Here is a 5,971-nt window from a genome sequence, read left to right on the forward strand (position 1 = left end):
AAGGCGCGCGCGGTGCATCCCGGGGTTTATAGGCCTTCGCCCACGCAATAACCCGAGTTTAAGCCTGTAGAACTACAAGTTCCAGAAGGTGGCGCTGTTGGCCCAACAACAACAAAAAGGGTCGAAACTTGGAGAGGCTGTTATTGAAATTGAACTACAAGTACCGAAGCCCTTTGCGACAGGCAGTGACACCATGTCAACGACCCCCCCCCCTTTTTGGTACAGTTATGTTTTGAGAGCTAAAAGAACAAATGGAGTCTTGTGGCACTTTAAAGACTGACCCATTTATTCAGGCATGAACTTTCGTGGACGCTATCTACTTACTGATGGATGAACTGTTCATCTCAGCTTGGCAGATCTATATACATGTGATGGATGCGGGGTCAGGCGGGGGGACGGGAGAGAGATATAAACTGTTGGGTACTGAAATGCAAGAAGTACAGACAGTGATTGCCTTTCACAAAACCTTGTTGGGTGTTAACAGAAACATCATTGCAATGGTGAGCTGATAAACATAGTGTGATAAAAAAACAACAACACCCACACCTTTGTCTTTATTCAAACCACAGGAAATAGAGTTGAATTTCTTGATGAATTGTGCTTCAGCAATTTCACATTGATGCCTGTCTTTGAAATTGCTTTGTTCAAATATGGCCACCTTAAGGTCATTCACAGAGGGTGAGTTCACAGGACCACACAGGGAAAATAAGCCACAGTGGCTTCTTTTCTCTCACCCACTCCTGCCTGTTGCAAGCTGCCTAATTAGTATAACAACTCTCACTGGGCACGGGTTGTCATAGCCTCCGAACCTGGCAAGGGTGGGTGGCTGGTTTCAGGGTGGTGTGTAACCCCCCCCCCCCCAGTCACTGCCCTTGCCAGGTTCGGACATCATAACAACCTGACCCCAGCAAGGGAATTTATTCTAATTAGGTGGCTCAGGCATGCTGCTGTGGCTTATTTTCCCTCCTTGATCATGTGAGCCTGGTCAGTGTCCTTGGGAGGCTGAAATGTGTGCCACTAGTTTCTGGATATTGCCATTTTTATGTCAGATTTGTATCCATTTATTATGGCCTGTTTCTCCTATGTAGAATGCAGTAGGACATTGCTGGCAAATGACGGCATATATCATATTGGATGATGAGCAGATGTATGAACCCCTGATGTTGTGGATGGCATTATTAGGTCCTGTTGTTAGAGTAGATAGAGGGATAAACTTGGCATCTAGGTCTGTCACAGGGTCTAGTTCCTGTGTCTGTATTTCTGTTGCAAGCTCTGTTGTTGCTGGTTACTATCCTTTTTTAGATTGAGTGGCTGTCTGTAAGCAAGTACAGGCCTACCATCCAAGGCCTGTGAGAGGGAAGTGTCATTGGCCAGGATAGATTGTACATCACTAATGATACATTTGAATAGTCTCAGCTGGGAACGATAGGTGGCAACAAGTTTTGAGAGCTGTAATACAACATATTTATTTCCAGCGGTAGCTATGTTAGTCTGTTGCAGTAAAAACAACGAAGAGTCTCATGGCACCTTAAAGATTAACACATTTGTGCGCCTCTGTAAAGGACAGGTGTATTAAAATAGTAGTTGCAGACCTGAAAAATCCTGCTATTAATGTCTGTGCCTGTGAGTGCACTCATGTCTCCCCCTCTCATCAGTAACATACCAAACTCTATTTTTGGAGCTTACCAAAATTAAACACACCATCTGGAGTTTTGTTTTTGTTTTTTAAGATGTTGTAAAGAATATTGGCTATGTTTTCAGGCACTGCATTTCAAATACTGAAAACTGTAAATCAAAGTTTACACAATTTATTGGCACATTCAACATTTTACACGTAGAACTATTTATTCATTACACTTTCTATTCAAGCTATTGACAAGAGTACTGTGGAGGGAATGTGGTGCATATTAAGTGCTATGTGAAACAGAGATCCAAATAGCAGTTAATATGAACTGAAATTTTCCAGGGGTGGGTTGGGGGATGAACAGTCCTTCCTTGCCAAACATTTTACTGCTATACTACATTGCTGAAAGAATAAAGATCCTATCTAATCTAACCTGTTGAATTGCAATCCCACCCTCTGCACCCTTCCAGCAACAGCACATCCTACTCTCTCACTAGCACTCTGGCAGATACTGCCTTAAAGAAGAAATTACTTTGTCATGGGTAAAGTGAGACATATTCCCTGCGAGATCTGGCTTTGACAGGACCTAACAACAACATTGAGAGTTTGTTCACCTGCTCAGCATCCATCATATTGGAAGATATAATCTACCAGCAATGCCCTTCTGCATTCTGCATAAATGAACAGTCTAGTCCCTATACAAAAAAATAATGTATGCATTTATTTTTATTCAAGTATTTCTAAACTGCCTCTCTGAAACCAGCCCACGTGATGTACAAAAAATAAAACAGTAATCAAATCAAAACAAAAATAACATTAAAAACCATAACAATTTAAAAAGCCAAGTTAAAAAGATGTGCATTGACCATCTTCCTGAACACAGAGAGCGAGGGGACCAGTTGCAACTCCAAAGAGAGTGCATTCCAGAGTTTGGGAGCAACACAGGAGAAAACCCTTTCCCCTGTGCCTGACAAGCAAGCCTCTGCAAATGAAGGTGTCTTCAAACAGGCCTCTTCTGCTGATCTTAATTACCAAGGAGGCTCATACTAAGATAGGCAGTTGGCCCTTCAGATAACCGCGGTGGCTTAGTGGTTAAGACGCTGAACTGCAGACTGGAAGGTCGGCAGGTCAGCAGTTCGAGACCCGAGTGCTGCGTGACAGAGTGAGCTCCCGTCTTCAGTCCCAGCTTCTGCCAACCTAGCAGTTCAAAAGCAAGACATTGCAAGTAGATAAATAGGTACCGCCTCGGCGGGAAAGGTAACAGCGTTCCGTGCACCTCGGTGTTTAGTCATGCCGGCCACATGGCCACGGAAGCGTCTTCGGACAGCGCTGGCTCTTCAGCTTAGAAACGGGGATGAGCACCGCACCCTAGAGTCGGACACGACTGGTTGGGGACACCTTTACCTTTACCTCATTTAGAGCTTTAAAGGTTAAAAACAACTTGAACTGAGCCCGGAAAACAACTGGCAACCAGTGCAGATCTTTCAGTATTTGAGTGATATAATCACAGTACTGTACACCATGTAGCAGCCTAGCTGCCGCATTTTGCACCAATTGAACCTTTCAAGGGTAGCCCCACATAGAATGCATTGCAGTAGTCTAACCATGATGTAACCAAGGAATAGATAACTGTTGTCAGATAAGACTGACTCAGCAATCGTCACACCTGGCACACCAGATGTAGTTGGGCAAATGTGTTCCTCATCACAGTTATCACCTGAAGATCCAGGGACAGCAGTATAGGATCCAGGAGCACTCCCAACATATGAACTTGATCTTTCAGGGGGAATACAATCCTGTTTCTGGGCACAATTGAAAGTGCTGGATATAACCTTTAAAGCCCTATATGATGGGGCCAGGCTATCTGAAAGAATGCATTCTCTCATACCAGCCTGCATGGCTTTTAAGATCTTATGGGAAGGCCCTTCTCTCAGTCCCGCCACCTTCAGAGGCACACTTGGTGGTGATGTGGGGAGAGAGCCTTCTTGGTGGCTGCTCCCAGGCTCTGGAACTCCCTGCCACGGGAAGTTGGTCGGGCTCCCTCTCTGCTGTCCTTTCACTGGCAGGCAAAGATGTTTTAAATTCAGGCAGGCCTTTGCGGTGTAAGCTGGCCTGTAACTGAAGGGGGGCTCAATTGGGTTGGGTGCTATTTTTCTTTTATTGTTTTGTTTTTAATTACGCTTTTGTTTTTATGATTGTTTTAATTAAGTTTTTGTCATAATCTTGGTCTTAGTATTGTTAGCTACCTTGAATGCTATTTTGGGGTGGAAAGGCAGGATATAAATAAATCTCATCCAGAACAGGATGAATTCCAATCCCCAAGCCAGGCTTTCTACTAACCAGTAGCACCTCCATCTTGTCTGGTTTTAATCTCAGCATGTTCACGCTCATTCAGCCCATTATTAGACTCGGGCCACATTCAACTCCTTGTGATTTAAAATCTTCTCATATCCTTTGATGCTGCAATTACCAACCAACTTACTTGAAGGTCTACTTACCCCTTGAGGTGGCTCTTCATGGTCTTTCCTCTGCAGATTGTCCTTTCAGCTCCTGAACACCCTGCCAGTTGCTGCAAGAATCTGAAGGAGGCCCTATTGTGTATCTAAAATGCCAGATCCCACTAGAAACTGGCTTTTCTACCTTCACTTTCCCCCAAATACCTTGGAGTGTGTTCACAAGATCATGTGAAAGAAATGAAATAAAGAATCCCTTAAGGTGCAATCCTACGCTGGGAGCTGTAGACCGTTTTTTCCTGTCTAAACATGCATAGGATTGCGCCCTTAACCACCTTTTCATTCTAACTGAAAAGGCAGTTGGTTGCATCCATCATGTCAGGGGAAAGGCAAACTATACAGGCTTTCCTTGTGACGTTTTTGTACTTGAGCGGTAAGCACTGCTTGGGCTTGCTGTCAGCAAAGGAAGCTCACCTAAAATTAAATAGCTTGGAATAGCGGAGACATCAACTGTCTCCAGAAATCGTGCTCATATTTGACAGTGGGTCTTATCACCCAGTCCTAGCTGAAGGCCAAGCCTGAGAAAGGTTGTATACCACCACCCCATGTAGAAGGGCTTACTGGACTTACCCCCAAAGACTGTGCGCATCTTGTTTTTCTTCGCCAGCTCTCTGGCAACAGTTTTTATGCCTGCTTGCTTCTCTGGGCCTTAGACTAGGGTGAGTGACCCTTTGGGATTGGGGGCCAAACTAGCCACCACAGAACCCTCTGAGGGCTGCACAAGTGCGCGTGCGCACACACGCACACAACCACTGTGGATTCTACTGGGAAACCAGGGGCACGAGATGACTCTCCTCATATGCCCTGAGTGGTGGTGGCACCAGTGGCAAAACTGTGGGGGGTGGCAGGGCACCTGCAGTGGGCTGCACAAGCAGCCTCTGCGGGCCACAGATTGCCCACTCCTGTCTTAGATACAAAATGGATTTAGGACAAACAAGCTGAGGTGATTTGAGGTGTTGTGACTTTCATTTGAATGTTCCAGTTAGGGAAGCAGTGTCTAGTTGGTTAATCTATTATACTAATTAATTAAAAACATATTTTGATCAAATAAAAGAGGCCCCTGATAACTGAGTGGCAATTTTAAATTTTTATAATTATTTTAAATACAAGTTCTTACAAAAAATACGGGTGGCAGACACCATTTCTAGAAGAGATATCCCCTTCTCACTCACACACATCGAAGAAGAAACTATTGTTTACACACAGTGAAGAACAAACTATCAGACCTGATGTATATGTGCAGAGCCCTTTCCCATACAGTCTGAAGGCGTGCGGACCTGCACGCCAGCAGCAGCAATAGCCCACACAATCCCACAACTCCCATCCCATTTTTTTTTCCTGGAGAAAAAACATAAAAATTCAGGAAAATATTGGAAATTTGGGGCAACACTTATAAAACCCTACTTTGAATTATTTTCTCTTTTGGAGTGAGTGAAATGCTCTTTAAGACAATGTTTTACTCAAAATATATAGTGTGAAGATTTGTTTATGTAAGATAACTTACAGCATTAGAGAATAATTCCTATGTATGCTGCATATGTGTATTCCTGTATATGTTCAACATCTTCAGGGCTGTTACAAAGTTTAACATGGTATCCAAATATGTACTAGTCCTTAATATTGGGATTGTAAGAGAGAGTTTCCATATAAAACAAGACACTTTCTTTTGTTTACTTCAACACTTGTGGTTTCTATGTTCAACTTTTAATGTTTCCTACTTCTAAGACAGCAAAAACTAAGATACATATGCCTAGGTAGCATAGGGTACAGTAGTTTGCAGCTCTCACTCTCTCTAGTACTGATTATGTTCCCAATTTTGTTTGTCCATAAACTA

Source organism: Heloderma suspectum, chromosome 4 (assembly GCF_057233095.1).
Source record: "Heloderma suspectum isolate Gila_16-S chromosome 4, 16-S_ref, whole genome shotgun sequence".
Taxonomy (NCBI): Eukaryota; Metazoa; Chordata; class Lepidosauria; order Squamata; family Helodermatidae; genus Heloderma; species Heloderma suspectum.